This window comes from Apodemus sylvaticus, chromosome 1 (genome assembly GCF_947179515.1).
Source record: "Apodemus sylvaticus chromosome 1, mApoSyl1.1, whole genome shotgun sequence".
Lineage (NCBI taxonomy): Eukaryota > Metazoa > Chordata > Mammalia > Rodentia > Muridae > Apodemus > Apodemus sylvaticus.
In genome coordinates, this window is record NC_067472.1 from 172,026,923 (window position 1) to 172,054,735 (window position 27,813).

General features: G+C 41.4%; 1 protein-coding gene and 1 pseudogene across 7 annotated transcripts in view; one reads left to right on the forward strand and one right to left on the reverse strand.

The window, feature by feature from the left end:
• LOC127670429 (zinc finger protein 431-like) overlaps positions 1-27,813 on the reverse strand; it is a 296,871-nt gene that overhangs the window by 37,626 nt on the left and 231,432 nt on the right. The gene's annotated exons all lie outside the window — the stretch shown is intronic.
• LOC127670490 (aurora kinase C-like) lies at positions 9,770-15,176 on the forward strand (annotated as a pseudogene).

Genomic DNA, 27,813 nt, shown 5'->3' on the forward strand with positions numbered 1-27,813 from the left:
CAGAACACATGAAGCTGAAGATGAAGGAAGACCAATGTGTGGATACTTTGATCATTATTGGAAGATGGATCAAAACAACCATGGCCAACCAATAGACTGAGCAGAGGGTCCGCAATGGAGCAGTTGGAGAGAGGACCTAAGGAGCTGAAGAGGTGTGCAGCCCTGCAGGAGGAACAATAATATGTACCAACTAGTACTACCAGAGCTCCCAGGGACTAAAACACCAACCAAAGCATATACATTGAGGGTCCCACGGCTCCAGCTACATATGTAGCAGAACATAACCATTTCAGATATCAATGAGAGGAGAGGCCCTTGGTCCTGTGAAGGCTGAATTATCCAGAAAAATGGAATGCAAATTGGGAAATCATGGGAAGAAGGGTAAGCAGAGGGAGGGGGGATGGGAGAGGGGATTTTCAGAAGTAACAAGGAAAGGGGATGCCATTTGAAATTTAAATGAAGCAAATATCTAATAAAACAAAATCACAGAAAAAATCAAAATAATGTAAACCCAAAAAAATGTTTACCACAAAATATCTATGAACTTTTGAGTATTGTGAGAAGACAAATATCATGAATAGCAGGAATAGATGAAGGATTCCAGCACAAATGTATAGAAAGTATTTTTAACATAACCATAAAAATATTCTTGAACCTAAAAGAGATATCAAGAAGCATACAGAATACCAAATAGACTGGACCACAAAAGAAAGTCCCCTTGCTGTGTAATAATCAAACACTAACCATATAAAACAGAGAATATTATATCTCTGTCCTCTAGAATTACACCTGTCTTCTCAAGAGAGACTATAAAGCCAGAAGGGCTTGGAAACAGATTCAATGAAACCATAGAAGCCAGCCCTGATTACTAAACCTAGAAAATTTCAATCACCATAAATGGAAAAAAAATAACATATTGAAATGATACATATCTAAGAATACAGACCTAAGGAAGGTGACAGAAGGAAAAATCCAACACAAGGAGGTTACCTACACACAAGAAAACACAGGAAATAAGTAACTCACATTATCAGCAAAACCAAAAGTACACACAAACACCACTGCCAACAAAAACAAAATACAAGAATTAGTAATCATGCCAGGCAGTGGTGATGCACACCTTTAATCACAGCTCTTGGGAGGTAGAGGCAAGAGGATTTCTGAGTTCAAGGTCAGCCTGGTTTACAGAATGAGTTCCAAGACAGCCAGGGCTACACAGAGAAACCCTGTCTCAACACCCCCCAAAAGAAAAAAGAATTAGTAATCACTATTCATTGATATTTCTCACTAACAATGGCCTCAATTTCCCCAGTATAAAAGAGCCAGGCTAACAGAATGGATGGTAAAACACCATGCATCCTTCTACTGCATACAAGAAACACGGTTCAACATTAAGAACAGACATTACCTTAAGATAAAATGTTGGAAAAAAAGATATTCCAGACAAAGAGACCTAAGATACAAGCTGGTATAGCCATTTTAATATCTTAAAAAAAAATTAGAAATAAAACCAAAATTAACTCAAAGAGGTAAAAAAAGCACAATAAACTAATAAAAAAAAAATCCACCAAGAAAACATTTCAACTCATAACATGTGAGCCCCCAAAATGAGAGTAGCTACTATTGTAAAAGAAACACCTTTGCAGCTTAAATTACACACTGACCCTCATGCATTTATAGTAGGAGACTTCAGTCTCATTCTCACCAATGGACAGGTCCTGGAGACAAAAACTAAACAGAGAACAACTCGAGCTAACTGTCATTTAAAAGCCAAATGGACCTAACTGGTATTTACAGCACATTACACCCAAACACAAAAAAAAATATATGCTCCTCCCAGCAATTTATGGAACTTTCTTTAAAATTAAGGACACATTCAAATACAGAGCAAGCCTCCAAAGACACCAGGAAATTGAAATACCCAGCTTCATGCTATCAGACCACCATGGATTAAATCTTCACATCATCAACTACAGAAATGACAGATCTCTAACAATCTCATCGAAACTGAAGAACTTTGTATTGAATAGCAAGTGTGTCACACAGTGATAAAGGAAGAAATTAAGTACTTCTAGAATTCAATGAAAATGAATAAAGGACATATCCGAACTTACAGGACACAAAGAAAGTTGTGATAAGAGGACAGTTCATAGCACTAAATGCAAACATTACAAAGGAGGGGTGGGGTAGATATGTTCATTCTTTGAGACAAAATTTAAAAAAAAAGTGGCAACTCGAATCCAAACTAACTAAAAGAGAATTTGCAGATTAAGAATATCAGAAACATCCCAGCACTTGGAAGGCAGAGGCAGGCAGATTTCTGAGTTCGAGGACAGCCTGGTCTACAGAGTCAGTTCCAGGACAGCCAGGACTAAACAAAGAAACCCTGTCTCGACAAAATAAATAAATAAAATAAAAATAAGAAAAACCCTAGGGCTGGATATTTTTTGCTGCAGTTTTCAATCAGACTTTCAAAGAAAAACACAGTCTCTCTTGAGAAGACAGGTATAATTCTAGAAGAATACTATGCCATTACTGCTCAAAGTATTTTACAAAATAAAAACAGAAGGAACATTACCCAAAAGCCTCATACACAACATACATAAAAACTCCACAAAAAAAGCATATTACAAGCCAATTTCCCTCATGAACATAAATGCAAAAATACTCAATGAAATCCTTGTAAACTGAATCAAAAAACCCATCAAGAAAATTAGTAACCATGATGTGAAGATGTCACCCGAGTGAGGAGGAAATGGATCAACATAAAAATAAAAATAAAAAAAAATGAAATCAACTACATGAATAAAGTGACTGAAAAACTCATTAGACACAGAACTAGCCTTTAACAAAATCCAACAGTAACTGATGAGAAAAGTCCTGGTGAGAATAGGGATACAAGAGACATATCTAAGTATAATGAAGGAAAATTATAGCAAGCCTTAAGCTACCATAAATAAAATTGAGAGAAGCTGGAAGAAATTTCACTATACTCAGGAACAAGACACCGGGGTATCCAATCTTTCCATATCTATTCAATATAGTACTTGAGGTTCTAACTAGAGCAGAAAGATAGAGGGAAAAGATCAATAGGAGATAATTCGGAAAAGAAGAAATCAAAGTCTCCTAACTGGTTGATGGTATGATAGTATGTGTGTCTGGAAACAGCTACAGTGTACTCACATAAATAAAATAAATCTTTAAAAATAAAAAAAGATCTCTCATGTTCATGGATCACAAGGATTATACCACACACAAAAATGGTCATCCCAACAAAACTAATGCATACATTCAGCACAATCCCCATCCAAATTCCAATAAAATTCTTTACAAACCTGGAAAGAATGATTCTCGGTGACTTGAATAATATTAAAATATCCATGATAGCTAAAACAATCCTACACATTAAAAGAACGGCATGGTTCTGACATAAAAAGAGACACTTAGATCAAACTTATCAAATGCAGACCCAGACACAATTCCAACCACATCTGGAAACCTGATTTTTGATAAGGAATCTAGAAATGCATGAGGGAAAGAAGACAGTACCTTCAAACAATGGTGTTCCTTAAACAGTATGTCTGCATTGTAGAAAAATGGAAATAGATCCACATTCATCACTCAAGTCCAAGTAGATCAAAGACTTCAAAATAAAAGCAGACACACTGAAACTGATAGATCAAAATGTAGTGATCAGCTCTGAATTCACTGGCATGGGAGACAACCTTCTGAACATAACACAAATATTGTAGGTGCTAATATCAACAACTAATAAACAGGAATAAAGAGCCTCTTTAATGCAAAAAAAAAAAAAAAAAAAAAAAAAAAAAAAAAAAAAAAAACACTGTCAACTGGACAAAGAGACAGGCTAAGAAATGAGGAAAGATTTGTACCAATTCCACAACTAATAGAGGCCTTATATACAAAATATATAAAGACCTCAAGAAACTAGATGTTTAAATAAACAAACAAACAAAAACTTCAATTAAAAATGGGGTACAGAAGGCCAGGCAGTGGTGGCAGAACACGCCTGTAATCCTAGCACTCTTGGAGACAGAGGCAGGCAGATTTCTGAGTTTGAGGCCAGTCCAGTCTACTGAGTGAGTTCCAGGACAGCCAGGGCTACACAGAGAAACCCTGTATTGAAAAAAAATGGGGTACAGAGCCAGGTGGTTGTGGTGCACACCTGTAATCCCAGCACTATGGGAGGCAGAGGCAGGGGGATTTCTGAGTTTGAGGCCAGCCTGGTCTACAGAGTGAGTTCCAGGACAGCCAGGGCTATACAGAGAAACCCTGTCTCGAAAAAACCAAAATAAAAAAAAAGGGGGGTGCAGATCTAAACAGAGAATTCTCAACAGTGGAATCTCAAATGGGGGAGAAACACTTACTAGTTCATCACCCCATAGCAAGCTGTTTATATTGTAATGCTAAATACTGTCCCCTGAGGCCTGGTAGCCTCCAGAGAGGAGACAGAGTCCACAGGGAGTGGTGCTAAGTGACCTTGCCCACAAGTTATTCCTGGGTGACTCTGTGATCTTTGGAAATGAAAGTGATCAGAAAGGGAAGCTATGATTGCCTCTGCAGACCCTCACGACTGCATTTGGATTCAGGAAGTCCCAGTCCCACTTGAGGCCCACACACAAAATAATGTTGTAGGGCAATTCAGTGTCTGCTTCCTGGCACATGGATGTGGAGTCTGACATGTCCACCTTCACAACACCAGGCACTCCTGAAAGAACTCTGTAAACCCAAACTCCTTTTATATGCTGGAGTTGAATTTCCATGAATCACATCCCTGTGGCTGGTGGTCAAGAAAAGTTAAAAGGATTCTAATTAAATGTTGCTGAAGGAGGATCTCCATCATCTTCTCTCTACCAGTTTCTTGACTATTTGGAAAATTTATCACACCAAACTGAATGGGGAAGGCAAAGTTCAGAACTTCTAGAAACTAGACCTTTGAGTTTCCAGTCTGTCTTCCCACTGTATACCAAAACCAATGCCTCTGTGTGTACACTGGACAGTGATATTATAAGCACCACACCTTTCCAGTGTTAAAGTTCCTCCTCCCTAGAGAATCCACACTCAGTGAGGCTCAGGGGCCAGGAGCCTTTGCCAGGTTACCACCATGTACCATCAGAACCACAATCTGGCTCACAGCATACTCCACTCCTTAGCACATTGGACTAGGACAGGTCAGCAACCTGTTCTTCCTGGTGTGGGGACAAGGTCAACACAACTGAACATGGCATCTCTTCTGGTCTCCATCATGGCTTCCTGCAGCTGCTGCAGAGGGCTGGGAGAGAAGAGAAACCGACCAAAGGGAAAGGAGGGAAATGGTAGAGGAAAAGGACCAGGTAACCAAAATGACTCAATTTCATCAGGAAGAGCTGCACAGGGAAGGGCATCCCAATCACTCTGTTGGGGATTGGGGAATGACAGGCATATCTTCTAACAGGAAGACACTGAGGGATGCTGGGAGAACCTGACAGCCAGGTCCACTTTGACTTGTTAAGTAGGTAATTAGTCCCAGAGTTTTGCTTAACAGTAAGGAGGAATGACAAAGTAGAAATGATTTAATTAAAATCTCAAACATCATTTTAAAGCTGAGACAGACCTTGTGGTTCAATATTCTCTAGGGACTAGACATAAATACCTAGAGTACACTATATAATCCTCACATGTATTCTCCCTGATTGCGCTTTTTCAGGCAGGAATAACAACATTCCTGTTGGGAAGAGCCACACCAGTCTGTTCTTATCTTCTGTATTAGTTAACTTAGTGCAACTACAGAATTTTGGTTTCTAGAAAAAAGTTCAGTTCCATATCCAGATTTTTGATTGTCCTGGGCTATGAAATCGAAAAAATTGCCACTTAGGACTGTAGTGATCATTAAAATTTGATTACCTGATTACTCCTTGCTAATGACAACCAAATATTGTCAAACATGAAAGTTCTCCTCCTCCCTCCTCATTCCTTTCTGTGCAACAGAGTTGGTCAGTGAACTCAATTCTAACTTCAATCCCTTTTCATTTTAAATATCAATTAAAAGCCATGGAAGTTAGGGGACACTCATGCACTGGTCTCTTTTCCACCTCACTGACTGGTAAGGGCCAAACCTGAAAGAGCTGCAGGGCAGTCTTCAAGTCCTTGGGCCACAGAGGCAGGTATGAGGTATACAAAATTCATAATTACAAGCATGAGGAAAGCCCAAGGTTCAGAAAGGGTTCTTCTAATGTAAATCTAATATTAAAGCACTTTAAAGAAGGAATGAAATTCTTTTTTTTCAAGATTTATTTTATATATTATTTATTTATTTATTTATTTATTTATTATATGTGAGTACACTGTAGCTGTCTACAGACACTCCAGAAGAGGGTGTCAGATCTCATTACAGATCGTTGTGAGCCACCATGTAGTTGCTGGGATTTGAACTTAGGACATTCAGAGGACCAGTCAGTAGTCTTAACCACTGAGTCATCTCTCCAGACCCCAGGAATGAATTTCTTAAAGACTGGGAAACATTCCAGAATAGATAAATACCATATTGGGGCAGTGACACATTAAAGAACATGAAATTTAAAAAGTATCATCAGCCAGGTGGTGATGACATATGCTTTGAATCCCATTATTTGGAAGGGCAGAGACAGACAGAACTCTCTGAGGTCAAGGCCATCCTGGTAGATGGAAAAAGTTCCAAGACCACCATATCCTCACAATGAAAACCAGTTTTGAAAAATAGACAACCAAAAAAAAAAAAAGTACTTAATATGGCAAAGGAACCAAAGCTAATCTACAAATTCAATGCAATTCTCCTCAAAAATTCCAACAGAACTTTCTAAGACATTGAAAGTGCAATTCTCAACTTCATATGGAAGAAGAAAAACTCCCAGGAATATCAAAACAATCCTGAAGGAATCAGGATCCCTTACCTCAAGCTGTACTACATAGCAATAGTGATAAAACCCTAACGTTATTGGTACAGAGACAGACAAACAGATCAATTGAATACAATCAGAGATGCTAAAAGGAACCCACACATGTATGGACACTTGATCTTTGACAAAGAAGCAAAAACCAGCGCTGGAGAGATGACACTGGTTAAAAGCTGACTTTTCTTCCAGAGGTCCTGAGTTAAAATCCCCACAACCACAAGGTGGCTCATAACCATCTGCAGTGGGATCTGATGTCCTCTTCTAGTGTTTCTGAAGAGAGAGTGACACTGTACTCATAAACAAAAAATAAAGAGAAAAACATTTTTTAAAAATGAAGCAAGAACCATACAGTAGGGAAAAAAAGCATCTTCAACAAATGGTGCTGGTCAAACTGGCAGTGTACATATAGAAGAATCAAATTGATTGTAATTATCACCCTGCACAAGATGGATCCCGGACATCAACATAAAACCAGATATACTGAATGTAATAGAAGCAAAGTGGGTAAAGCCCTTGAACGAATTGGCACAGCACAGAATTTCTTGAATAGAACACCTGTGACTCAGGCTTTAAGATCAACAGTTGATAAAGGGGACCTCTTGAAAATGAAAAGCTTCAGTAAGGCAAAGGACACTGACACTAGGACAAAACAGCAGGCAACAAATTGAGAAAAGATCTTCACTAACCCTACAACCGATAAGGGGGTAATATCAAAACTTTATAAAGAATACAAGTTAGATGCCAAAAAAAAAAAAATTAAAAAATGGGATATAGAGCTAAATAGAATTCTCAACACAGAAATCTCAAATGACAAGTAGCACTTAAAGAAATGTTCAACATCATTTGTCATCAGGTAAATGCAAATGACAATGACTCTGAGATTCCACATTGCATGAATCAGAATGGCTAAAATTGAAAACTCAAGGGACAGCACATGCTGCTAATGACACTGAGAAAGGTGAACACTCCTTCTTCGCTGGAAGGACTGCATACTTGTACAACCACTCTGGAATTCAATCTGGAGGTTCCTCAGATAACTGGGAGTAGTTCTATCTTAAGACCCGTTATATCATTCCAGGGCATGTACCCAAAATATGTTCCACCATATCACAAAGGACACGTGCTCCACAGGGTTCAGAGCAGCCTTACTCATACTAGCCAAGAACTGGAAGCAAATAGGTTCATTTTAACACTCTATTGTGGTTCCTTTAATGTAGTAATTTAGAAAGTTTAATGAAGAGGAAAGCAAGACCATTGCCCTGGGGAGCAAGACTGGAATCAAGGCCACCTGAGACAACACAGCAAGCCTCAGAAACCTTTTCTTAAAAGGCTGAGGATACAGCTGTTCTAGAATTCACAGGCCTTCCCAGGGAGAGCCCTCTACACACAAGGAAAACATGAATTAAGAAATATCTCTTTAAGAACACATGGACTGGTCTGGAACTCTGACACATGAGTAGGAGTGGACTACCTTGTCTATCCTCACTGGGAGAGGATGAGCCTAATCCTGGAGAGACTTGGTGCCCCAGGGAAGAGGGATAGGATTAGGGGAGTCTAGGCTGGATTGGGGGTGGGTAAGGGAGGGGGAGCACCATCTCAGAGGCAAAGGAGAGGGATGCAGTGAAGAAGTTTAGAAAGGAGACTGAGAATGGAGACATTTGGAATGTAAGTAAACAAAACAATTTAAAAATAAAGAGAAATATCTCTTTAGTAAAAGCATGCATCCAGCACTGGGTAATGCTCAAAGAAAGAGGAGCCAGCCTAGAACACACCTTGCAGTCCACAGCTGCCATCATCCTTAAGTCTCTCTTATGTTCATCCTCCAGGTTACACTTTGAACCATTTAAATAGAGGCAGAAGACTGCAAGTGTAGCCACTTAGACAGAGGGGAGATTTACACAGCAAGGACGTCCACAGAAGTGTTTCTTAAGTACACCAGAGACCTGAAACCGTGACACAGTCCTAAGGGAAGATTCCAAAGGATGAAAAGGACCAGAAAAGTAGAAAGGACAAAAGTTGGGGTGGGGAGTTGCAGCACCAGCTATATCTCATGCCAAGTAAGCTTCTTAAGAGTATCATCTTTTATACTGCTTCCTGGAGGAGAAGAGTACGACTTGTATAAAGTCAACAGAAGGTTTTACACAATGGGATAAACTCGGAGGAGTCTAAAACAGTGCTGTACAGCTTAATATTGGACTGCTACCCACGGCAAGAGGTAACGTTTACAACTTTCTCACATCTTAGCTCCAAATATGTCTTACATCAAAATGTTAAAACAAAGTGCAAAAATTGTAGAAGATACTGTAGAAACAGGTATTTCTGTGTTTGCCATCTTGCCAAGAATGTTGGAACACGCAAGCCCATGTTACAAATCCTTGAGCAGATGCAGCCCCAGAGCAACGTTATTCAGAGGCCACTTCCAGGCTCAGGGAGCAGCTAAGACCATGAACAACCTCACAGGTGCTCATGTTTAGCTGCGGTTCCCACCCAGCCCCAGGGAGGACATGCTCCTGAGGTTCAATCGCCTGCCCCTTCCCAATTGGAAGCAGCTGCCATACACTCACCATATCACGGGTTCAAAGTGTGCCTGAACTCCCTTCACAGCACACAGAGGCCGCACGCAGAACTGGATGCAAGTACCACTCAAGTCTCCCAGCTACAACAATGAACCAGGAAGGTGTTGCCTGGAAGCACCTGCCTCCACTTCTGACTGGCAGGTCAGACTAGGCTCTTCTGCCCCGCCCCCACCATCCCAGGCAAGCAGCCTAGGAGAAGCTCAAACTTCTCAGGCAGGCCTACTGGGCACGCCTATGACTTCAGAAAGATAACCACTGGTTATCAGCTGGGATCTACTAGACAACACCAAAATGAGATCTGGAAACTGCTTGAGTGCAGTTGTGCTAGTGGATTACCAGTGCGTGGGTCACTAGTGTCCTGGGGTGTGTGAGACATTCCCAGTGGTTGCAGAGGCCACAGTCAGAGAGTTACCCACCTTCCCTTTCCCAGGATCTAATAAACTAGCAGGACTTCAACTTGCCCTCACCTCCTTAGAGTTCAGGGAAGAGAGTCACCACCTTTGGCCTGGGCTTCACACACAAGTTAGAGATAAGAGAACCAGGTCTGACCCCAAGGTGGTGGCATGTATGTGATATCCTTGCAAGCAGGAGGACAAGGCAGCAGGATGGGGACAGTTAGAGACCACTGGGGTCCAAGTCGGGATGTGAGTGTGTGTGTGTGTGTGTGTGTGTCCATGCCCACTCAAGTACTGAAGGCTTCAGCCTTCTCTCTCCCTGCCCAACCCTCCTTCTCCCTCTCTCCCTCTCCTCTCCCTCTTCTCTCCTCTCCTCTGTATCCTCTCCTCTCTCAACCCCTCTGTCTTCTTTTTCTGGGCTGTCTCTCTATCTCTCCCTCTCCTGCATTGCCTTTTCTCCTTCTCCCTTTTTCCTTTCTGTTCCATGTCCTCCCCTACAACATTCTTGACTCTCTTTCCCCTCCTCCTATACCCCTACCCCTCCCATCCTCCCCAGTCCCTGATAAGGTGGGTCACTTTTGGACTAAGTGGGCTTCAAATTTGCTATGGAGTGCAGGGTGACTTTGAACTCCTGCCTCCTGTGTCTACCTCCCACAGACTAGCATTGCTACTGAGCAGCACCATGACCATTTTTTCTGTACAGAGCCATATTAGGGTGTCATGTCACAGGGCAGGAACTTGAATTTGGCAAAGGACAAGGGCTTTAGGCAGGAATCTGACCTTGGGGTATAATAGGGAAGTAGGTTACAGCAGGAATATCTATCTATCCTAGGGTGGAGTGCTCTAAGTGAAGGGCGCATTGCTCAAGGTGAACTTCTAGCCTTTGTTGACCAAGGAATCCCCTGCAGTTAGGATCCTGCTCCACCTAGGGTGGAGTGCTCAGAGTGAAGGTGAAGTTCATTGTTCCTCCAGGTCTAAGAATTCCTGAATTAAGCAGTGACCCACCCAGCTGCCTGAGCAAGGACTTCCCCCCCCCCCAACTCAGCCTGGAGTCTGGGGAGAGGGGCTTGGCCTGCCTTTTTATCTTGGGAGAGATGCATTAAAAGTTGAGATTTAAACCAGAAGCCATGTCTGTTTTGTCTTGCCACCCTGTTTCTATTCCCATCTCTCTTCCAAAGAACCCACCCTTAGAATGTAGCTACAGACCCTATATTTTTCATCTCTCTTTCCTTAGCCACTGGAGAGATGAAGCCCAGTACCTCAACCATTGAGTGCTATGACAAAGTTTCTAGAGGAAAGGAAATGGTACTCAGGTGAAGAGCGAGCTGGTCAGGAGGAGCACTGGCTAATGCACCCAAAATGCTGTTTTCTGTATGGAATACCACTGCTTAGTAAATGAGGAAGGGGAGCGGTTGTGAACCCCTAACTCTTTATAGTCTCTGAGATGAGGCCGTCTCTTCCATCTGTTTAGGAAGCATTTCACCAGCAATGACTTTGAAATCAGATGTTCCCTAGGAAGGGAGAAATTTGGCCATGTGTACCTGGCTTGGCTCAAGGAAAATCATTTCATTGTGGCCCTGAAGGTCCTCTTCAAGTCTGAGATAGAGAAGGAGGGACTGGAGTAGCAACTTCACAGGGAAGTAGAGATCCAGGCACACCCACAGTAAGTGTGGTTTATGTGGAACTCAGAGCTGCCCTTTTCCAGCCCTTGCTTCCCTCTTGCTGCCCTGACCTCTCTCCTAGTTTTGGAAACACCAGTTTCAAGTATATACCCATGTGCATGTCAGAGGTCAACCTCCAGTTTTGCTCCTCAGGTGATACACATCCTCTTTTTTAGAAAGCCATTGCTTTGCCCTGAACCCCTGGGATGCAGAGGCATGTAGATCACTGGGTTCGAGGCCCACCTGATGGTACCTGGTGAGTTCCAGGACAGTCAGGATTACACAGTGAGACTGCCTCAAAGGTAATCGATTTTATTTTATACCTACTTATGTGTTTGTTTGCTTATTTTAGTTTTAGTTTTGGTTATTTGGGGACAGGGATTCTCTGTATAACCCTGGCTGTCCTGGAATTCACTCTGTAGATCTGGCATGCTGCTGTTGAATTCCCGGATTTGTCTACATCTGCCTTTGGGGTGCTGAAATTAAAGTCTTGCCCTGCAGTCAATTTTTTATTTTTTTTAAGTTATGGGGTGTAGTATCACATGGCCTACATGTGAGCCACAGCACAAATTTGAAGGACAACTTGCACGAATTAGTTCTTTCCTTCCACATACAGATTCTGGGAATGAAACTTGGGTTAGCATGATTGGCAACAATGTCTCTGCTTGCTGTGCTGTCTTGCTTACTTTGACTCTGCCTTCCTTCCTCCTTCAGACACTGAATATCCTTCGCCTGTACAACTACATCCACAATGATAGTTGGATGTAATTAATTATGGAATATGCTCAGGGAGGTGAGCTCTATAATGAGCTTCAGAGAAACCAGAAGTTGACCCAACAGCGTACAGCCATGGTGAGGGGAGCTCTGGGAGCAAGGAAGTACTAAATGGTGGCTGTTACTGATTGTGGCTGCCAATATACCCTTCCCATCTCTTCTTGACCTACCATTTTGAGTAAAAGTGTAGGATGTGGGATGGGGGAGCATGCAGGCCATAGTATGCACATCCAGACTCCATGAGATAACTTGGGGAGGACTCGTTTCACCTTTGTGTGGCTTACAGGGATGACACTCAGGCCACCTGACTTGTACAGCAAGCCCTCTTACACACCAACACATCTTGCTAGCCTTCATCTCTTTTTTGTTCTGAGATAGAGGAAATCTTCCTAGATAGCCCAGGCTAAAATTATAGTTAAAAATGAGATTCCATGGCAGTCATAACATTCATAATATCTGTTCTACCTCACAGGGAAACTGAAAGTTTTCTCCTGACCAGATTGCTTTGGTTCACACAGATAATAGAGGAGTTGTCAGATGCCTTGACCTATTGCCATGAGAACAAGGTGATTCACAGGGACATCAAGCCAGAGAATCTCCTGCTGGGCCTCAGTGATAAGGTGAAGATCACAGACTTGGGATGTTCTGTGCATGCCCCCTCTGTCAGGTAGGTTGGATGGGATGGGGGTGGGACCCTCACACTAGTGAGGCATTTCCCAAGTGAATTCATCTCACATTGAAGACTCATATACAAACTGGGCCTTGGGTTTAACAAGCACCTTTTCAAATATACACCTTAAAATGCACTTGCAGATTGAACGAATTGGGTGGTTGGGGTGATGAACTCAGTAGATAAGAGCAGTTCCTTTGTGAGCAGGAAAACCTGACTTTAGATGGAAAGAACTTGCAAAATTCTAGCCATATCTATGGATTCCTTTAGCCCTTGCCTTGAGGACTGGAGACAGGCAGATACTAGAATCTGGCCAGCCAGACTAGCAGAAGTGACTGGGTTAGGATCAGTGAGAGACTTTGCCTTAAAGCAATACTGTGGAGAGCTTAATAAAGACACCAAATGTCCTCCTTTGTCTCTGTTAGTGTGTGTCTGAAGGCATGTACACACACACACACACACACACACACACACAAATAGAGCATTACTTTTCTTTCCTAGTCTTTATCGGTGTTTGCCTTTGCCAGTAAGATTCCATGAAAAATTAGCAAGCATCCCAGGACCGAATTTCTCCATGTTGATGAGTCCACATTTCCTTGCTTCCCCATGAGACACATGGCATTATTATGTACGTATAAATCTTCCTCACTCATTGACTCTGCAGACGGCCAGGCTGGCACAACAATGTTGTGATGATATGTTACAGGTGATAAGTTACACTTGACAGAGTAATTTTAAAACATGGGCTTAATGTATCTTCCCTTACAGTATTACTTTCTCCAAGTTAGTTTCCTCTTTTAATGTTGATATATGGATGTTTTGCCTGCATGAGGACTAGTGTACCATTTTTCATGCCTTGTTCCCTTGGAAGCCAGAAGAGGGCATCAGATGGTTGTAAGCAGCCACATGGATGCTTCAAAATCCATCCAGGGTCCTTTAGAAGAACAGCCAGTACTCTCAAGCACTGAGTCATCTCTGCACTCCTGCACTGTCTGACTACTGGGGGTTCATTCTAGCCTCAAAAACACAATGCTCTTCCTGTTGGAACATTCCCATATGCCAGAATTAAGTGATATGAGCTACTATTATATCTATCTGCATTTTCTGACTGATAAACAAAAAGAAAAATCTGTGTTTATTCTCATGGGTGAATACAGGTACACATATGTCATGTTGTGTCTTGGGGGGTGGCATCATGTCAGAGGACGTCAAGACAATCCCTCACCTTCCACCTTATTTGAGACAGGGTCTTCTGTTTGCTTCTTCATAGTTGGCTAGCAGGTCTATAGACTTTCTCTGATTCTCCTCTGCCTCCCATCTCACTGTAGGAGTTCTAGGACTATAGTCATGCACCTGGCTTTATGTGAGTTCTGGGGGATAGAACTCAGGTTCTCAGGAATTCCCCCTGCAAGTGCTTTACCTCCTGACTCACATCCTATAGACCCTCTGATTCTTCAACCGTATTAACAGTTGGTGTTTGTGAACTGTTCTCCCTGCCTCAGCCATGCACAGGAGGGGACTCTTCAAGAAGTCCCTTGTCTCCCATTTCCTGGGATGCTGAACATGGAAGATATCCCTCCTGAGCTTATGCACAGTGCTCGCTTTTGTGTCCTGCTTTAGGAGAAAGACAATGTGCGGGACTCTGGACTATTTCCTCTAGAAATGATAGAGGGGAGAAGGTACAATGAGCCGGTTGATCTGTGGTGCATTGGGGTGCTCTGCTATGAGCTGCTGGTGGGGAAACCACCCTTGGAGAGGACACTTCCAGTGAGACATGCAGACGCATCTGCCAGGTACAGTGAAAACACACACACACACACACACAGAGGACATTCACCAGGAAGCCAGGCAGTGGGTGGGTGGGCTTTGGGAAATGGAGCATGTACAACTGAGTATCTACTAATAGGCAAAAGGGTGCCATGAGGAGACTTATAAAACAGGGAGGAGATTACCCAAAGAGAATAGCTAGATTCTATTATTCTTCCCCTGGTACATTAGGTGGATTTCAAGTTTCCTTCATCAGTGCCTGCAGGAGCCCAGGACTTAATCTTGAGCTTCTTGGGTACAATCCTTCAGAGAGGCTGAGCCTGGCCCAGGTCCTGAAGCAGCCCTGGGTGAGAGAATACTATGGAAGGATCCTGCCTCCCAGTGTTCAGATGTCTTCCTGAGCCCTGTCTGTTTTTACTCCTATGTGTTTCTTCAGGAAGCTCTCCAGTCTCGGTTTGTTACTGCATGTGGTTTGCTTATTTTCTCTTTTATGAAGCGAAAATAAATAAAACTGTTTAATATACTATCAGTCTTCTTGCTTGAGTGTGTTAGCATGTGGATTGGATGGAAATTTTTGTCTTACATGAGTGATATGGGTTAAGGCCAGGCGCCCACATCAGGTGACTCCCTCTATTGCTCTCCAGCTCACTTTTAGAGAGACTAGGTGTCTGAAATGAACATGAAACTCACCAAATTGGTTTGACTGGCTGGAATGTGAAACACAGTGATCCTCCTATGTCCAGCTCCCCACACACAAGCTCAGTAAAGTATGCCCAGCTTCCATCAGGGTGCTGGGGAGCAAACTCAGTCCCCAGGCTTCTGCACGTGGACTGAGGCACACCCATGCTCACAAAAATATAAAAAAAACAATAAATGAAGGGAAATTGGTGTATAAGGAGAGATGATATTTGTGTAGAACTGAGGGGTTCTCTGTAGAGTACTCAGTTTAGCATCTTTACATTTTTTGTATATCTTTACAAAATCTTTACATTGATTTTGGGCAAAGGTCTCTCTCTCTCTCTAACACACACACACACACACACACACACACACACAAACACTCTCTCTCTCTCTCCAGTCTACATTTTACATAGAAAGAATGTCAGTCTCACTCAGTCCCCAAATCCTCCTTTGCTGTGTGTGTTGTTGCTTAATGAGTCTAAAGCCAGGCCTGATGACCCATGCCTACAATCTTAAGTATTCAGGAGTTTCAGGCAGGATAAATTCAGTTCAAGGCCAACCTAGCCAATTCATCGAGATTATCTCTAATTAAAACACTTTCAAGTACTAAAACAATTTCAAGTAATAATAACAATGTGTATGTCTAAGCTATGACTCTAGGTCTGTGACCTTATTTTAGACATAGACTAAGAAAACCTGTTTGGAGAGGGAGTGATCAGTTTGTAATCAGAGAAAGAACTACATTACCCAGAAGGGACAGCCCAAGAGTCTTGTGGCTTGCTCCTCAAATGAAATGCTGGTGTTTGTGGGTCTATAGTCTCCATGCTGTGACTTCATCCTTGTGCTACTGTTCAGTCCATGCCCACTGTGGGAATCTTTCATTTTTTATTAGATATATTCGATATTCATATTTCAAATGTTGTCCCCCTTCCTGGTGTCCCTTCCAAAAAAACTCCCCTAACAAATGCCCCCTACCCCGGCCTACGAATCCACCCACCCATGCCTGCCCTTCACTCCCCTACACTGGAGCATCCAGCCCTCTCAGGACCAAGGGCCCCTCCTCCCATCGATGTCCAACAAGACCATCCTCTGCTGCATATGCATCTGGAGCCCTGGGTCCCTCCATGTGTGCTCTTTGGCTGGTAGTTCAATCCCTGTGAGTTCTGGGGCACTTGGTGGTTCAAATTTTTGTTCCTCCTATGGCACTGCAAACCCCTCAGTTCCCTGGGTCCTTTCTCCAGCTCCTCCATTGGGGACCCTGTGCTCAGTTCAATTGTTGGCTGAGAGTGTCCCCCTCTATATTTGTCATGCAATGGCAGAGCCTCCCAGGTAACAGCTATATCACGCTCCTATCAGCAAGTACCTGTTGGCATCCACAATAGTGTCTGTGTTTTGTAACTGTATCTAGGATGGATCCATAGGTGGGACAGTCTGGGGATGGTCCTTCCTCAAGTATCTGCTCCACACTTTGTCTCTGTATCTCCTCCTGTGGGTATCCTGTTCCCCCTTCTAAGAAGGAACAGAGTATCCATACTTTGTTCTTCCTTGTTCTTGAGCTTCATCTGGTCTGTGAATTGTATCCTGGGTACTCCAAGCCACTGGGTTAATATCTGATAGCCTTTTCAACAAATGGTGCTGGTTCAACTGGTGGTTAGCATGCAGAAAAATGCAAATTGATCCATTCTTATCTCCTTGTACAAAGCTCAAGTTCAAGTGGATCAAGGACCTCCACATAAAACCAGATACACTGAATCTAATAGAAGAGAAAGTGAATAAAAACCTGGAGCACATGGGCACAGGAGAAAGTTCCCTGAACAGAACACCAGTAGCTTATGCTCTAAGATCAAGAATTGACAAATGTGACATCATAAAATTACAAAAGCTTCTATAAGGCAAAGGACACTGTCAATAGGACAAAATGGCAAACAACAGATTGGGAAAAGATTTTTTACCAATCCTACATCTGACAGAGGGCTTATATCCAATATATACAAAGAACTCAAGAAGATAGACTCCAGAGAACCAAATAACCCAAATAAAAAATGTGGTACAGAGCTAAACAAAGAATTCTCTACTGAGGGGTACCAGATCTCTGAGAAACACCTAAAGAAATGTTCAATATTTTTAATCATCAGGGAAATGCAATTCAAAACAACCATGAGTTTCAAACTCACAACAGTCAGAATGGCAAAGTTCGAAAACTCAGGGGAAGGCTAATGCTGGAGAGGATGTGGAGAAAGAGGAACACTCCTCCATTGCAGGTGGGATTGCAAGCTGGTAAAACCACACTGGAAATCAGTTTGCCGATTCCTCAGAAAATTGGACATAGCACTACCTAAGGACCCAGCTATACTACTCCTGTGCATATATCCAGAAGATGCTCCAACATGTAATGAGGACACATGCTCCACTATGTTCATAGAAGCCTCATTTATAATAGCCAGAAGATGGAAAGAACCCAGATGTTTCGAATGGATACAGAAAATGTGGTACATTTACACATTTTCAGTTATACTCAGCTATTAAAAACAGAGAATTCATGAAATTCTTAGGCAAATGGATGGAGCTAGAAAATATCATCCTGAGTGAGGTAACACAATCACAAAAGAACACACAAGGAATGCACACCCTGATTAGTGGATATTAGCCTAAGAGCTCAGAATACCCAAGATACAACTCAGAGAGCACATGAAGCTCAAGAAGAAAGAAGACCGAAGTGTGGATACTTTGATCATTGTTGGAATGTGAATCAAAATACCCATGGCTCACAACCAACCAATAGACTGAGCATAGGGTCCCCAATGGAGAAGCTAGAGATAGGACCCAAGAAGCTCAAGAGGTTTGCAGCCCTGCAGAAGGAACAATCATATATTCCAACCAGTACCCCCAGAGCTTCCAGGGACTAAACCACCAACCAAAGAGTACACATGGAGGGACCCACAGCTCCAGCTACATATGTAGCAGAAGATGACCATTTCAGACATCAATGAGAGGAGGGCCATTGACCCTGTGAAGAACTGACTCCCCAGAATAGGGGAATGCAAGTCAGGAAACTGGAGGGGGGTTCAGTAGGGGGAGGGGAATGTCTTAGGGGGTTTTTGGAGGAGTAATGCGGAAAGGGGATACCATTTGAAACATAAATAAAGCAAATATCTAATAAAAAGAATCTATTTTCAATTTAAAAACATCATTTCATTTTTTCGTAAATGAAAACACAAATGGAAGCAATAAGGGATAGAGAAGTGAGATAGTGAAGCCAGGCAGAGCATGATTTTGACAGATACAGTTCTCATTCTATCTGCATTGCGGGTGAGCATCACAAAGGAGTTCATGAGAATCTCATCTTTGACCCTTTCTAGATCATTACAAGCAGAGGGTTTTCCCTCCACAATGTGAAATACGTATCATGCAGGAAGCAAACTCAGATCATTTTCCTGTGTTACCTTGTGCTAGTTTGGATTATAGAAATATAGAGGTTCCTGCTCATTTTAGCCCAGAAGAATATCCTTGCCTTTATTTAAGAAAAATCTCATGTTTCAATTAACTACTCAAATAATTGAATAATTTATGTACTGTGATACTATAATGCTACATTAGTTATTTGATACATTAAACACATGCAAACTAATACATAAAAATGCTAAGTGTTCAAAAAAAATTGGCCAAGGGAAAAATAAGAATTATTACCATGTAAGATAAGTAATTCCACACAAGACAAAAAATACAAAACAGGAAACAGAAAATAACCACAGGCAAATGTATCACTTTACTAAGACTATTACATTTTTGTTAAACTATTATTTATTGTCATTATTTAATTCAAACAAAACAAGTCAGTATGTGTCTTTATTAAACTAATTACATTATTTAAAATGTAAAACTCAGTATTAACAATTTTTAAGTCATCGAAATTATTTATAATAGTTAAATGCCTCTTAAATATACATGATATCTTCTGCAGCTAAAAGTAATATCCACTCAACCAGTTTAGAAAATCTATTTGGAACATTAAACATGATAGAAGTAGAAAAAATCTCTTATAACGTCCTCTATGAAAGGGAATTGTGACATGTTCATGATTAGACATTGGTTTTTTTGTATCTGTCTAGAAATGTGTCCATTTTGTCCAGATTTTCCACTTATGTTAAAAATAGGCATTTTAAGTAGGATCTGATGATGATTTTTTTGTTTTTTTCCCATTTGTTTGTTTGTTTGTTTGTTTGTTTTTTCGAGACAGGGTTTCTCTGTATAGCCCTGGCTGTCTTGGAACTCACTCTGTAGACCAGGCTGGCCTCGAACTCAGAAATCTGCCTGCCTCTGCCTCCCAATTGCTGGCATTAAAGGCGTGAGCCACCACAGCCTGGCTTGACAATTTTTTTAATTTCCTCACTTTCTGTTGTTATATCTTCCTTTTCATTCCTGATTTTGTTAATTTGGATACTTTCTATATGGACTCTGATTATTCTGGATAAGGGTTTATCTATTTTGTTGATTTTCTCAAAGAAAGAGTTCCTGGTTTTGTTGATTCTTTGTATCAAGCCGGGTGGTGGTGGTGGTAGTGGTGGTGGTGGTGCACACCTTTAATTCCAGTGCTCTGGGGGGCAGAGGCAGGTGGATTTCTGAGTTTGAGGCCAGCCTGGTCTACAGAGTGAGTTCCAGGACAACCAGGGCTATACAGAGAAACCCTGTCTCAAAAATACCAAATAAAAAAAAAAAGAATGCTGTTCAGTTTCCATATGTATGTTTATGCGGACTTTCTGTTGTTTTTGTTGCTATTGAAGACCAGCCTTAGTCCATGGTGGTCTGATAGGATGCATGGGATTATTTTAGTCTTCTACTATCTGTTGAGACCTGTTTTGTGAGTGATCATATGGTCAATTTTGGAGAAGGTACCATGAGGTGCTGCATACAAAGAATTTTTTTTAAGATTTCTTTCTTTCTTTCTTTCTTTCTTTCTTTCTTTCTTTCTTTCTTTCTTTCTTTCTTTCTTTCTTTCTTTCTTTCTTTCTTTCTTATATGTGAATACCCTGTAGCTGTCTTCAGACACTCCAGAAGAGGGCATTAGATCTCATTACAGATGGTTGTGAGCTGCCAAATAGATGGTGAGAATTGAACTCACGACCTTCAGAAGAGCAGTCAGTGCTCTTAACCGATGAGTCAAATATCCATCCCAAGGTATATTCTTTTGATTTAGGAAGAAATGTTCTATAGATATCTGTTAAATTCATTTGGTCCATAATTTCTGTTAGTTTCATTGTGTTTCTCATTAGTTTGTGTTTCAATGATCTGTCCATTAATGAAAGCGGGATGTTGAAGTCTCCTACTATTATTATATGATGTGCAATGTGTGCTTTGAGGTTTTGTAGAGTTTCTTTTATGAATGTGGCTTCCCTTGCATCTGGAGCATAGATGTTTAGAATTGAGAGTTCTTCTTGGTGGATTTTTCCTTTGATGACTATGAAGTGTCCTTCCTTATCCTTTTTGATAACTTTTGGTTGAAAGTCAATTTTATGCAATACTAGAATGGCTACTCCAGCTTGTTTTTTTGGGACCATTTGCTTGGAAAATTGTTTTCTAGCCCTTTACTCTGAGTTAGTGTTTTTCTTTGAAACTGGGGTGTGATTCCTGCATTCAACAAAATGCTGGGTCCTATTTATGTATCCAGTCTGTTAGTTTATGTCTTTTTATTGGGGAATTGATTCCTTTGATGTTAAGAGATACTAAGGAATAGTGATTGTTGCTTCACTGCCTAAAAGAAGATTCAAGACTGTCTTTCTTGCTAGCACTTGACAGCAGAGGCAGGATTGGGTGCTCAAAGCAATTCTTAAGTATATAGCAAAACTAAGCCTGAGATACAGGAGACATTGCTCTAAAAGAAATAATACTATCATGAAAAAAGGAAAAAGGTTTGTTTTTTTTTCTTGCCTTTACAATAATGGACTGAACAAGAAATTCATACTGACCAGAAGACATTGGAGAATGTCAAATTAATTATGAGATAAGAGTAGTGATTTCCTGGCAGAGGGAATGGCATTAAAAGATTTGTTTGAGAAACCAAATACACAGCTACAGCCAATGGCCATTTTCTTTCTATTCTCTGAGTTGACTTAACTCTTAAAATGCATTGGACACATCTACAAAGGTACACCCCCAGCTGGAATTTCAATATTCATTGGTGAAAGCTACCCTCCCCAAATAATACTCCCACCAATCTGATCACCCTCCATTCACATCACATGGAATTAATACATGCTGGGAAATTCAAATACCCTGGCTCTTTCAGGTCCTTGCTAAAAATGGTGACTCCAGGAACTGTGTGTCTACTCTGATTACTCCAAGTACTAGACACAATAAACTCTTCCTTCTATTCTGGCTTGAAGGCAAAAACCCATGCTACTCCTGCAAATATTGTGTGTGTGTGTGCATATGTAGTGTGTGTGAGTGTGTGTGTGTGTGTGTGTGTGTGTGTGAGTGTGATTGTAATGGACAGTTGACTACATGACTCAGGGCTAGGATATCATTGTAGATAATTCTATGCATTAAACTTTTTAGTTTTTTGGGGTTTTTTTTTGTTTGTTTGTTTGTTTTTTTGTTTTTCAAGACAGGGTTTCTCTGTGTAGTCCTGGCTGTCCTGGAACTCACTCTGTAGACCAGGCTGGCCTCGAACTCAGAAATCCGCCTGCCTCTGCCTCCCTAGTGCTGGGATGAAAGGCGTGCGCCACCATGCCCAGCCATGCATTAAACTTTTATTTTAAGTATATGGGTGTTTTCATGCTTATGTCTCTGTACAATATCTACAAAGTCCATCAGATCCCTTGGGACTCGGTTTACAGGAGATTATTAGCTGTCAGGTCACTTCTGTGAATAGAACCTGTGTCCTCTATAATAGCAACCAGTGCTCTTACCTAGTATCCTATTTTTCTGGCAGCCTTTCATTTGTTTTTGCCCTTTTACCTTTTAATTAAAATGTTACATCACTTTATACCTTCCTTGTCCTTTCTCCATCCCTTCTAAATTTTTCCTTGTTAAATATGTGTGATTACATATGCACAGCTATAAGAATAAAATGCAACCAGGTGGCCGCGGCACATGCCTGTAATCCCAGGACTTTGGGAGGCAGAGGCAGGTGGATTTCTGAGTTCGAGGCCAGCCTGGTCTACAGAGTGAATTCCAGGGCAGCCAAGACTATACAGAGAAACCCTGTCTAGAAAAAAACAAATCCAAAAAACCAACCAACCAAACAAACAAACAAAAGAATAAAACCCGATTAGTTCATTTCTGTTGGTTTTGTGAAAATACTTTTATGGCTGAAAACTTTTTGCTGGATATACAATTAAGGATCACATTTTCACCTGAACCTAACTTTTTAATTGCAGGAAATTGCCACTCTTTAATGAGCTACAGGAGTGTGAAAATGGAGTAACCTAGGTTCACATGCACAAAAACATTGAGATTAGAAAACATGGCATGGTACTCAGCTAACACCTGGTGGTCTCATGGTCTAGAAATTCTGGAGCTGCAGGGAAGACTTTGGCCTTGTCATGAGCCAATCACAATCTCCCATGGTTCCAGGGTCCTCTTACCACACCCGATTATCAATTCTCACCTTGCATGACTGTGAAATTCCTGCCTCCATTTTATAAGCACCATGATTACAGGCCAGTGTCACAATGCCTGGCTTAGATGACTTCAACTTCATTTACTGAGTCATTAGAATGATGGGGCGAGTAAGATTAGCAGTTACACTTAGCTATATCGCAAAACTACTTATCTGTGTGAGTCTGGGTTTCACTAACTGTACCATAAGGACACTTTAATGCTTGTCCTTTGCTGAGTTAAAACAGACTCAATGTTAAAGGAAAACTATATTGCTCATGGTGGGAAGAAAACAGGAAAGCTACATTTGATGGGAGCTTTCTTCTGTTACTCGACTTAAGACGAGAGCCTGTGTCCTGGATGCTCATATCATGGGCTCAGCCACTCATTATTTTTTTTTTAAGAATTACTTATTTGTCTTATATGATTACAGTGTAGCTGTCTTCAGACACATCAAAGGAGGGTATCAGATACCATTACAGATGATTGTGAGCGACTGTATGGTTGCTTGGATTTGAACTCATGAACTCTGGAAGAGCAGTCAGTACTCTTAACCACTGAGCCATCTCTCCAGCCCTCAGCCACTCATTCTTATTAAATTAATTAGAAGAACCAAGTTACCTAGCTGTGACACGGCCATCTACAGTGCAGTCACTCTGACAGTATGGTAGACAGATCTGTCTGATGTTCTACTGATTTCTGGGCCAGCTAGAGATTTATAGTGGAGATATTCAAGACACACACACAGCAGTGAGAGACAGGGGGAAGGAGAGAGCGATCGATGCAAAAGAAAAAGCAAATTAATGAAAATTGAATACTTTAATGTATTTACTCAGTGTGACTTCTTTGTTCCAGTGATGAACATATAAATTAACTAATTATCCTTGGGATCCTAACAGGAGCAGATACCAGGCAAAATATATGCACATCTAAGTAATCTACCCAATCTATAGAAATCTTTACCATCTGTAAATCCCTTCCTGATTCTTGGCTCCTTTCTTATTCAACAAGACATTCTCATCTGGAGGACTCACTCCTTTCCAGATTGAAAATTTAGGGGAAATTCAAATGTTATAGGGCACATCGTTTCACTACATGTTACACAAATGGAAAGCTATAAATGCACTTGAGAATATTATTATTCCTACCAGGCAGATAGCTTACTGTGATGACAGCATCAGGACTCCTCAGTTTAAGGTGCAACTGGGTAATGTCAACTGGTGGACTGTGGGGTTCTGTCACTGACAGCAACTTAGAGTTGCTAGGAAGAATAGAAGACCAGGAAAGGGACTGACCTGAAACAGCTGAGTGGATAGAGAGCTAGCTTATAGACCTCTGAGTGAGAGACCTCCCCCTGTCTCTCACTGGTGTGTGTGTGTGTGTGTGTGTGTGTGTGTATGTGTTTCTTGAATATCCCCACTATAAATCTCTAGCTGGCCCAGAAGTCAGTAGAACAGGAGCTAGCTGTCCTCTGGCACCCCACAAGCATTGCTCTTTGGCCTTTGATCCTCTGGCTTTCACACTTAAAGCTCCCTCCCTGACACTTCATCCATACTCCACAGCTCTCTATAAATGCCTGACTTCCCCAGCCTTAGAGTGACTTCATTTCAGTCTTGGGGTCCCTGACAACAACCTCCACGTCATCAGGAGTCAAACTTCTCCTAAATGAATGTTTTGCAAGGAAGCAGAATATGATCCCAACCAAACAAGCAGATCTTCATACCTGGAGGTTTCTTTTCTCTCATTGCAGGGGTCATAAACTGGTTCAAGGGTAATTATACCATGTGTCCTTGCATGCTATAATTGCTGCTGATTTATCACATTTACCATTAACTGGGTCTTGTGGCTTTGATAACGTGGTGTGGCACTTTGTAAAGATGCGTATTTTCAGTTTCCATCCTGATCATTCCTTGCACTCTTTCCTCATTTTGTGGCGATTTGGACTGGGAAACTTCTTTCAGCATCAAGTGTAAGTTTCTGATGCTATCAGTCTTATTGCTTATAGGTCAACAGGGCTGAAGTGATAAACTTTGGATCAGCTATTCACAACTTACTACTTTGACGTGGTCGTGGCCCCTAAGAGGGATAAACCTGGCTGTTTATCCACAAGCTCCAACTTTGATGACAGCCTGATAACTATGTCTAGGTTCTGTCATGGAGGATATAATGCCACATTCTGATCTCCACTGGAACCTGTCATGCATTTGGTACATGGTGGCAAAACTTTAAATACCTTAATTAAATTGATTTTAATTTAGAAAATAATGTATAAAGAGAAACTTTTTTACACTATGGAAACACACACACACACACACACACATTTCTGGTGTGCTCTAGAATGCCAGAAGATTGCATCAGATGTCTTGAACCTGGAAATACAATTAGCTCTGAGCTATGTGATACAGGCGCTAGAACCCAAACTTGGGTTCCCAAGAGGTGAAGGACTATTCATCAAATTGTCCACCTCTCCAATGTGTCCTTGTGATGCAGAAGATGAAGATGCCCAATTGCTCCTGTGTTCTGTCACTCAAAGGTCATGAAAGTCCCTCTAGACTGTAGAAGGATTCAGTAGATTGAATCTGTCCCTCTGTGAATGGACCCTCTCTCTACATTGCTTACTTTCATGGATAACACAATTCTTTATATGTAAAGTTTTTTGTTTTTGTTTTTGATTTTTTGGATTTGTTTTTTTTTTTTTGTTTTTTGTTTTTGTTGTTGTTTTTCGTTGTTGTTGGGTTTTTTTTTTTGTTTTGTTTTGTTTTCCCGAGACAGGGTGTTGCTGTATGGCCCTGGCTGTCCTGGAACTCACTCTGTAGACCAGGCCTCAAACTCAGAAATCTTCCTGCCTCTGCCTCCCAGAGTCTGGGATTAGAGGCATGCACCACCACCACCCAGCTAGATGTAAAGTTTTTAAAAAGGTTTTGTTTGGCTTTGGTGTCTACATCTGTCTGAGTCAGGTGGGTGGAACCTCTCCTAGATTCCTGCCTGCAATCATAACAGACATTAACAGTGCCAGGAATCTGTGCTTACCCATGGCATGGCTCTCAAGTTGGGCCCTTATTGGTTGTCCAATCCCTCAGTCCCTGCTCAATCCCTGAATTTCTTGTAGACAGGATAAGTTTTGGGTTGAAAGATTTATGGATGGGTTGGTGTCCCTATTGCTTCACCAGGGTTCCTACCTGGCCACAGGAGGCAGGCTCCCCAGGATCCATATCCCCAATGCTGTGAGTCTCATCTAAGGACACCCCCATTGATTCTTGTCTGCCCCCCATAGTGCTGGGATTACAGGCGTGTGCCACCACTGCCCATCTGAGATATGTTTTTGTATGGCTTAACTTTGACTAAGAGAACGAAAGTATAAAATATCATTTAAAAAGAAAATAAAAGATTAAAAAAATATAAAAAAGTACCATCAATGTTTTGATGAATAGTAATATTTCCTGATATTCAATAATAAATTTAATTATCAAATCACTTCATATATTCTCTATAATTGAGTTATTTTCTTTCCTTTGTTAATTTAACTATTTAAAATGTTGGAGCTGTGTTTATTCACTCCTGTTCCATGATGTGTATATATATATATATATATATATATATATATATATATATACAGAGAGAGAGAGAGAGAGAGAGAGAGAGAGATAGATATGTGTGTGTGTATGTTGTGTATACACACACATATATATATACATATATATGTATATATATATTAGTGAGAGGACAACTTACACCTGTCACTTATCTATTTCCATTATTGAATTCTAGCTATGAAACAAATGGAATTGTTTAGCTGCGAGTGAACTCATTGGCCCTTATTTAGTTTTAAATTTATTTATGTATTTATTTATTTAGGAGGTTGTTTTTTTTTTTTTTTTTTTTTTTTTTTGGTTTTTGGGTTTTTGGGTTTTTTTGTTGTTGTTGTTTTGTTTTTTGGTTTTTTCAAGACAGGGTTTCTCTGTGTAGCCCTGGCTGTCCTAGAACTCACTCTGTAGACCAGGCTGGCCTCAAACTCAGAAATCTACCTGCCTCTGCCTCTCAAGTGCTGGGATTAAAGGTGTGTGCCACCACTGCCCTGCTAGTTTTAAATTTATTTATGCATGTGTCAGAGTGTGAGTATGCATATTTCACAGCCCAAATTTAGAAATGAGAGAAAACTGTGTAGGATTACTATGGGTCTCTCGGGATTAAACTGAGGTCATCAGGCTTAGCAGCAACCAACTTTACCCACTGAGACAATTCCCTGGCATTCAGGTCATTCATATTTCATTCAGAGAAAGTGTTATGAACAAGTGTTTACTTCTCAGAATAACCTAACACAATCTAAAACAAAGCATTACAGGATTTTCATGTGCAAATACAATTTATAATTTAACTTGTCCTGTTTCCCTCAGGTCCCCCAGCGGGGAGAATGGTGGCATTGAGGCGCAGGCCAGCCCGCCCGCTGGCGCCATGAGCTGGAGAGCAATGCCAGGCAGGCAGCTGCAAACTCTGGGTTCTTTCTAGGCCTTGCAGCTCCCACCCTGCGGCGGGTGCCCGCGACCCTCTTCCTGTCCGCTCAGTCTCTGCGAGCTCCTGCTGCGCTGCTGCTATGCACTTGGCAACTTTTGCCCCAGGCCATTCGCGGGAGAGGAGGATGCAGTACACCCCGGGGCTCTCCCTGATGCCTTGGCAGGGCCCGGGCTTGGGATCTTCCTGAGCGGGCCGGTTCTCTCTGGGGCTGAGGAGGAGCCTTCCCTTCCTTTGTAAATAGCAGGCATC